General features: G+C 44.1%; 1 non-coding gene across 1 annotated transcript; it reads right to left on the bottom strand.

Moving 5' to 3' along the window:
- Positions 1-5,046: 5,046 nt before the first annotated feature.
- On the bottom strand, positions 5,047-5,118 carry trnac-gca (transfer RNA cysteine (anticodon GCA)). Its single transcript has one exon. It is a non-coding gene; the product is annotated as a tRNA-Cys (tRNA).
- Positions 5,119-8,983: the final 3,865 nt, after the last annotated feature.

Below are 8,983 nucleotides of genomic sequence, written 5' to 3'. Positions count from 1 at the left end.
TCTTATCAGGAAAAGATGACATGTTTGTTGAAGATTTTTTTTTTCAAAGAAGATACAGATGAGCTTGAGTGTGCTTACATATACTTGCATGCATATAGATGTGCAGTAGAAGTAACCTTGATAAGAAGAGAATGTTTTTAGAATCCAGCACTCATGCTCATATCTCTCTTTGTCCAAATCTCACACAGATCAGTGGAGAAACTTGGGACAATGTGTCCTAGACTGTGACCAGCTGACTGAACGGACTGAAACCGTGGAAGGGAACGTGTACACCTCCCCCTCCACGGGAGTTTATCCAAACTCCTGTCACACAATGTGACCGCCGCGCGCAGTGTGTTCCAGCAGAAAGAAGCTGACACACACACACACATCTTTGAATAATGTTGTGACCGTCTCTCCCTCAGATATCTCTCCGTTGCTGTCCCAAGTGCCGACTCACCTGTGGGCAGCGCATAAATATGACGTGGGTCTCATAAAAATTGTCAGCCTGATGTCATCACACCGCGCTCAAACTTCAGGCCCAAAAAACCTCAGTACCCACTGAAACAAGAAGCGATTAATGGAATCAGGCCGGTCTTTAACTCTCTATTAAAAGCAGGTGTTATTGTTCCATGTCCTGATTCACCTGTACGCACGCCTATTTCCCTGTCAAGAAAATTCGTGATAAGGGAAAACCGGTCGAATGGTGTTTTGTTCAGGACCTCAAAGCAGTAAATGCAGCGGTCCACGCACGTGCTCCCAACGTGCCAAACCGTACACTAAATTCAAGGAATTCCAGGGGCGGGGGGGGGGGGGGGGGGCACAATATTTTTCTGTTGTTTATTTGTCTAACGCTTTTTTCAGTTGTCCAGTGAATAAGACAGCCTTTCTGGGTTGCCTTCTTATGTGATGGTAAGGCCTACACATTCACACGTTAGGATAACGAAGCACTGAGAGAGAGCCTTGAAAGATTAACTATTACACTATTGCACTGTTGTGCCACCTGGCAGAAGAAGGGCACAAAGCTAGTTTAGCCAAATTGCAATTTGTGAAAAAAGAAGTGCATTTTTTTTTGGGTCATGCCATTTCAGCGTCAGGGAAAACATTGTCCTCATCTCGAATTGAGAAATAGTTTTTCTCCCAAAACTTGAAACAAAGAAACTAATTATGTCATTTCTAGGGATGTGTTCCTATTGTTGTGTTTTAATCCCAAATTCTGCTCAGTTAGTTAAACCTTTAGCTGACATAATACATGGCAAAAATCTATCTACACATGACCGCGTCACGTGGACGATCGAAGCGAACCAGGCGTTTGTAAATCTTAAAAAAGCTTTTAAAAGCCCTCCAACCTTAGGTTTGCCAAACCCTAAACTTCCATTCACTCAGACAGTGGGTGAACATTTGGGCTGCATGACGTTTGTTCTCTTGCAGCCTCACGGTGACAGGCTCTGGCCTGTGGCCTATTATAGCTTCATTAACATTGTTAGTGCCACATGTAGTTTCTCTGATCCTATTGGAGCAACAATCTTCACACTTATCTGCAGCATGTTATCTATGGTTACACACATGTCTGCTTGATATGCCTAATTTCACTGTTAAACATTTTACAGTGCTTAACCCTGCTTCCCTTATGCCTATGCCAGGAAAGGGAAAGCCACATGACTGTTTGGCTGAGTTGCAACACACCTGTGCTCCGCGCCCAGATCTGACTGACACACCGAACTCAGATCTGGTTTTGTATGTCGATGGGTCAGCCTCACGCTGCCTGACACCGGACAGGGACAGGTAGGGTTTGCTGTAGTATCAGATTCAGAAACCTTAATTGCTAAACCTCTTCCCAAACACTTCTCTATGCAGGCTGCTGAACTCATTGCTCTCACTGAAGCATGTAAACCTGGCTGAAGGTTCGTCTGTTACAACCTACACAGACTCCAGGTACGCCTTTTGAGTTGTACATGATTTTGGGGCATTGTGGAAACACCGAAACATCCTGAAGTCTTATGGTAAGCCCATTTTGCATCACCAATTGATCAGTGATCTTATTTCCATCTTAGCTAGGCTAATACAAATGTTCTGCACACACACAGTGCAGCTGACTGATTTTTCACTTACAGAATCAGTAGCTGCAGAATACAGCGGAAAAGGGCAGAGTGCACCTTTTAAAGAGGATGTCTGGCAGGGGCCGGATTCAAAACCTTAGCTTCCACACCATTTTTTCACACATTATGCAAAGTTGACACATGGGCCCATGGGACCATGTGTCAAAGGGGCGAGTGCTATTATTGTTAACAACAACATGGTACACAAAGGCCTTCACAACATTTGCAGAAAAGGAACATTTTGTAAAGCGGGCATTTGGACATATCATGATGGAATTTCACACCGTCACAGGTGAAAAAGTTTTGTTTGGTGATGGTTGATCAAAATGGGTGGAGGTGTTTCCTGCTTCAAAACAAACTGCTTCAGTGTTAGCAAAAGCTCTAATGACAGAAATTATTCCCAGATAGGGAATATCAAGTCGGTTGTCAAGCGATAACGGCACGTTAAGAACAAAACTATGTACATGTGAATGAGGGTAAGAACGCGCAGTAACCTCAGTCCTTTTGAAATTCTCTTCGGCAGACCACCCAGTGTGGGGGTTAGAAGCTTCTAGAGCACCCCTTCCCTCATCAGCTCTGTGTGAGCATGATATGTTAGAGTAGGGTGTACAACTGACTTCTCCTCTCTCTGCCATAAGAATCCAGGTTTCTGCTGCCCTGCCCCACCCAGCTGGAGGACCGCTCCACACGCTGAAGCTTGGAGATTTTGTGGTCTTCAGGAGGAAAAACTGGCAATCCAAACGCTGGCAAGGTCCCTTCCAGGTTCTTTTGGTCACCCACAGCAGTGAAGGTTGCTGAGAGGGCTCCGTGGATCCACGCATCACACTGCAAGAAGGTTCCAGGACCAGGGGACAAGCCAGTCCCGCCAGACACCCGGAAATCCGTGGCCTGACAGATGGCGTTCTGTGTCACCAACGTTGCAACACAACACACACCAGAAATGAGGCAGTGGTAAAGACTGACTCCGACGGTGTGTCATGTGCTTGTGGACGAACCTCTGACACCAGAAGAAATCCACGGCACCAGAAGCAAGACAGCCGGGTCGACAGCCGGATCCTGCATCACTTATCCAGTCACCCACACGCACAACACCCCTGAAGCAGCAGACTTGCTGCAACGATGGAAGGGCACAAGGAAAGACAGACGTGGTATCCGCCTCATATTGTGGGGGGTTCAAAATGTATTCTTGTTCTCTGTGTCTGTGGGGGTAGCATTTTTGTTGTTAGACAGATATGATAGAGATAAATCTGACATCATTTATTCTAACACCACTTCTTCTCCCATTAAATGTTACTACAGATGACAAAATCAACTCAAATGATTAACATTGTGCAAAATAAATGAGTTCTTTCTTCTGACAAAGACAACGCATTCATATTCCAACGTATGACTGGGTTCAATCAGCAAATTTACACGCGATGTAGGGATCAATGATTAATGTTGATTAAGGATTAATTGTTTCCCCACTCACAGAAACGGGCTTCACCCATAAAACCACTTGTGTTAAACCTAATTAACTATTTGTGCACTGACTGCATTTTACTTTAAGAGCTTAATGTAAAATGATGAGTTACAGTAGCAAATTTGTTTCAGGAATTCTTCCGTGGTAGGGTTTAGTTAATAACGCACATGATATTGATAAGATACATGAAAGTTTGGAAAACCTGACCGCCGTCATGTTTGCGGGGTTCAGCGATTTTCCTAAAGCCTTGTGAGCTATGCGTAACATGTTACTTCAGCACCAGATGGGTCTAGATTTACTGTTAGCAGCTCAGGGAGAGGCTCTGCACATTGACATTGAAGGTAACCTCACAGACATCAGTGATCCCTCGCTGAACAGAAACTTCCACAACAGCGAAGTAGGCAGCGCGTCAGTCTCATAATCTGAAGGTCGTGAGTTCAACCCTCACACGGGGCAGCTGCTTTAAAGACAAAAAAACACATCTGATGCTGAAAATACAGTGACAGGTGGTTGAACAATAGCACAAGCATGTGAATGGAAATTGGGGTCTATGGTTATTTCAGAGATTTGCAGTGAGCATTGTGTTGTCCAGCAGAAAGACAACAGGTGTGTTTCTTTCCATCTATGATTTATATCGTAGCAGTGCAAGCATTTATCCCAGGTTTGAGTTCCAGCCACAGCAGTTGCATTTAAAGGTTTTGAAGCCATATACAACATTACCATTACAAGTTTTACCCAGGTTTCTTCTTTTATTCAGTGATAATTCAATTTTCAGACAGCACAACAAGCACTTTAAATGTACATGTTTTACACTTTCTATTTTACTGTATTTATGTACTTGTACTGTAGTGTAGTATATTTATTGTATTATGCTCCAGTGTTTATGGGTGTTACGGCAGGTATGAGCACAGTTTCTATTTTTATAGATGAAGTAAATTTGAGATGCTGTTAAGTTTACTCTTCAGCAGGTGGAGACATTAAGTACTGGCCTTTTTCAATAAAGTATTGACTTTTTCCTTGCAAAAGTTTGTTTCCAATGACATTAACAATCATACCATTAGTTACGGTCCGTGTGTGTGTCACGATTTGGTGGGGAGGTGTGCGCAGGTAATGTGGTTGAGTGGTCTAAGGTGCTGGATTTAGGCTCCAATCTCTCTGGAGGTGTGGGTTCAAATCCCACCACTACCTTTTGCAAATGTTTCTTAGTAGGGAGAGAGAGAGAGAGAGAGAGAAAATGGAATGAAAAGAGGACTGGTGGTAATTATGGCAGCAGTAAAGGTAATAGAACTATTACTAATAGTAGTAGTAGTGCAGGGCATAGTAGGGCGTCCAGCAGGACCACGGCAGCAGCTGCATCCACTACTCAGGTGCCACCACAATCCAAGGAAGTCTGAGAGGGGAGAAAGCACAAGGGCTTCTGGAAAGAAGCAACATTAGTTAAATGCAAGCTTTTATCCAGTATCACCAAGTACTATCATAAAGATGATCACCTACACACATCGTTGCAGGGGGCACCCAGATTTGAACTGGGGACCTCTTGATCTGCAGACAAACGCTCCACCACTGAGCTATACCCCCACATACTCTATGTTGGATATGCTTATGGTGCAGCAAAACAATGGCTGGGCCTCCACCATGTGGTTACCTTCACAGTCTGAGAAAGTATCCAAATCTCATCTACTGTATGAAGGGGAGTTAAAAGAAAGAAAACAGTGTAATCTTCTATAAAAGCCCAGGTGAATTTATGTTAATTACATTAGATGTCAAGACTAAGCACAGAAATGTGGTCCACACAAGGATCCACACTGTTACAGTACATGCTCGACCACAAGCACACAGAAGCACACAAACGCACACACACACAGCACCCTTCCCCCTTGCTTACAAACTCCAACAGAAATCAGTTTTCACACTATATAACTACTCAAATAATTATAATGTAATACTGTATGTAAACTTCACTTTCAGAAGAGGAAATTACTTCTTCATTTGGTCTTTTGACCAATATAGCAGCTGCCTCCTCCGCCATAAACCACTTTTTTCCTCCAAACATCTTTACAAGTGTGTAATAATGTTTCCAGCTAGTAGACAAATCACTAAAAGTTGCTCTGTTTACAAACAATACGTGCACCAATGCTCTACAATGGATGTCTGTGAGAGCGCACGGTTTATGCACAGACTTAATAGCCATTATGCACGGCTTTACTAGGTCACGCCCTAACCCAATGGCATATTATCATGTATGGATGGATTTGTCTCTTCATAGGCTAAAGTGCTAGGAGGGTCTCGCAACATGACATTGATACTGGTTGATATAACTGTTGATCGAAATGAGGATGGTCCAAATCGAATGCCCAGACTTCATTGGCTTCCAAGCTGTCCATCTCTGCATCCCGGGAACAGATTGCCTCATGAGAGGTCTGGTTTGATTCGTAAGACTTTGCAGAACAATGTTAACACACAAAATTTAGAGATAGACTTCTCGCTTGAGGAAAAAGATTGGAAAATATGTGCGGAAGTGAACTACTGTTTCCCGTGTTTACATTGTAATTCGGTCAGAAACTTCAAGATTGTGAGACAAATGGCTAGATTTGGACAAAATGGCTTTGATATTACTATTCCTTGGACTGTTGGCGACTCATTAAAAAAAAAAAAAAAAAAAAAATCAATGGCACAATGTCGCCAAACCGGGTAAATGTAAGAATGTGCAGGTAAGTTAGCACACTTTGATTGCTGCTTTCCTTTTCAGTATTATTACTTGATTGCAGTTATTTACCTGCTTATATCATAGTATTTTTTGAATGTGGTCTTATCTGAATCCTGAGGGTCTAAGATTTCAGGCGATGTGACGCATATTTGAAGATTAAATGCAAGTAATAACTACCTTTATGTAGCGTCCCTGTTTTAGTTTTTACTGTCCAAAATCACAATCTACATATGCATTATAAACAGACTGTTACACAGAAGGACACTTACATTTTATAATGAATATCAGAACAATAAATATTCATGTTCAACTTACTGAACGATTGCTGGTAACATTACTTTAAGTGTAAGATGGTAACTTTTACTTAAGTTTAACAAATACTACAATCAACCATAAGACCAGTTATAAATGAGACAACATGCACACCACAACTACACCCGAACACTAACCATCAAACACTGTTGTGGCCAGAAACAACTGGTCTTCCAGTATTAGTATTTTTGCTTGAAGGCGACTCTCCTCGGCCAAGTGACGCTCCCTCTCCCGCCTCAGGTCACATGACAGCCACCTGTTCTTTCTTTCGGTAGCCGCTCTGAGCCGACACTCTTTGGAAAACACATTTAAACACATGGATGTGTTTAAATGTCTTCACGCGGCACATTCTCATCCTTCATCATATACTGCAGGAAAAAACAAAAACAAAAAAACAATGACATTAAACTACATCAGTGATTCAAAAGGCCGCGAGCGGGGACTGGCAGCTCCGCCGGGAGCGCTATGCCTCTCAGCTCCGCCGCCTTCTTGATGATCTCCGGCAGGTCGGCGAAGAGAGCCTTAGCGGTGGAAGCCGGAGCCGGGTGGGGCAAAGGGGAAGGCCGCTCAGGCGGTGCCCCAGGCCGTTCGGGAGACGGAGAGAGCTCCAGCGTGAAAGCGTCAATCGTCGTCTCGAGGCCCAATCCCCCCAAGGGGGAGGAGGGGGACCCTCGCAGAGGGGAGGAGGGGAAACCGGTGATGGAAGCGCTGTCAGACAGAGCGGAGTCAGCGGACTCATGCTCGTCGAAAATGCCGTCCACCAGCGGCTCCAAGGTGCCGCCGGATTCCTGTCTGTCTGCCCAGCTGCCGTCTCCGTCCCCGCTAGCCTGGCAAACCAGAAAAGCCGGCTGGAGGGGGGGGCAGACGCGGGCACCGGCGGAAGGTCTTGAGCTTGACTTCATACTGCGAAGTTGAAGAAAAAGTGGGAGTCGAACAACGGGTCCGCTCTGTATATATGCAGTAAATGCGGACGTAGTTGAGGCCCGTGCTGGACGCTAGGGCGGGAAAGAAAATCTTCACGACTGCGCATGCGCGAAGGGATAAACCCAATAGCGTAGCCCTTAGAGGGCGAAGCCTATATGAAATAGAACGTAGAGGAGAGATATCTAAATTAAAATATCGATTCAATTACAGTTGTATCGATCAAATACCAATACCAGCGTTGGCATCGATACTATCGATATTTAGATAGATCCGCCCACCCCTACTGTTGAGACGGGTATGGCTGCAGCCTGGAGCGTCCCATGTCATCCGTCCCGTCTCATGCGGTCTCGTCTCATACGGAGGTGTGTCCAACGGTAAATCCAGAGGGTCAAAATTACGATATTGCGAATAATTTTCCAGATGGAGTCACGGGTAAATTCGTAACCACATTTGTTGCAATCAATTGAAAAACGTTAAAAAACTGTTAAAGTAACAATTTTGCCATAGCCTACATGTAGTTTGCTCATTTCTGAATGTTATGCTTGTGTTGTTCCATGTTAACGTAGACATCTGATGAAACCTGCATCAGCGACGCAGCCGTTTCTGCCAACTAACGGCAGGACATCCTGAGGAGGGAGAACAATCCACAATATGCACACACAACAAGACTACAAAAATAAACATGTTACACTCTTTCCAAGACTTTTTTAATTGTATAGGCTATTGTAGGGCCAAATCTTGCCCTTCTAGATTCTTTCAGGAAGAAGGGTTCAAGTCCGTAGGTTGGATAGAAGGAACGTTTATTACCATGGAATATATATTCCAGAGACAAGGTTACAGAGAATTATGCATCCATAGCTCTCCCTAAGTTTGTCTGACTCTTTTCCCTCTTTGCATGATCTTATGTGCACAGGGGGTTCAGTTGCTACCACGTGACATGTTTGTGTGCTGTGTTTTGTCTTCAGAAGGTTAGTGTCTAGCAGAGCTTGGCCTGCAAAATAGATAACAGGTCTCAGACTGCTACTGGAGAGGACCTTCACCCAAACACAGGACGTGTCCCAAACCACCCTTGGCCCTGCTTTTCAGAATTAAACTCACTCGGCAGAGCTATAGTTGGACACATTGTACCAAAACAACTTATCAAAAGGTCACAGTAAACTTTATGAACTATCACACTAAAACCAAGCAGACTATGTGTAATGCTTTAGCTCTTTAGCTCAAAATTGAACACACATGATTAATATAATGCACTTGCAATGTGAATATAATGTTTATGAGCACACATGCTATGAATATATTTTATTCCAACACTATATTGTTTTCACACTTCACTGGGACATTGCTGCAAATACAACTGCTTATCAGCATGGCGAGAGCAACTGTCGGCCTCGACTGTCTACTCTTTGGGACCCGGGACAGAATGCTGTCGGGTCTCTGGGACCCGGAACAGAATGCTGTTGGGTCTCTTGGACCCGGGACAGAATGCTGTCGGGTCTCTGG

The sequence above is a fragment of the Etheostoma spectabile genome, unplaced genomic scaffold (assembly GCF_008692095.1).
Source record: "Etheostoma spectabile isolate EspeVRDwgs_2016 unplaced genomic scaffold, UIUC_Espe_1.0 scaffold00569416, whole genome shotgun sequence".
Classification (NCBI taxonomy): Eukaryota; Metazoa; Chordata; class Actinopteri; order Perciformes; family Percidae; genus Etheostoma; species Etheostoma spectabile.
Note: the sequence above shows the minus strand (reverse complement) of the source record. Positions and strands in the feature narration are given on the sequence as shown.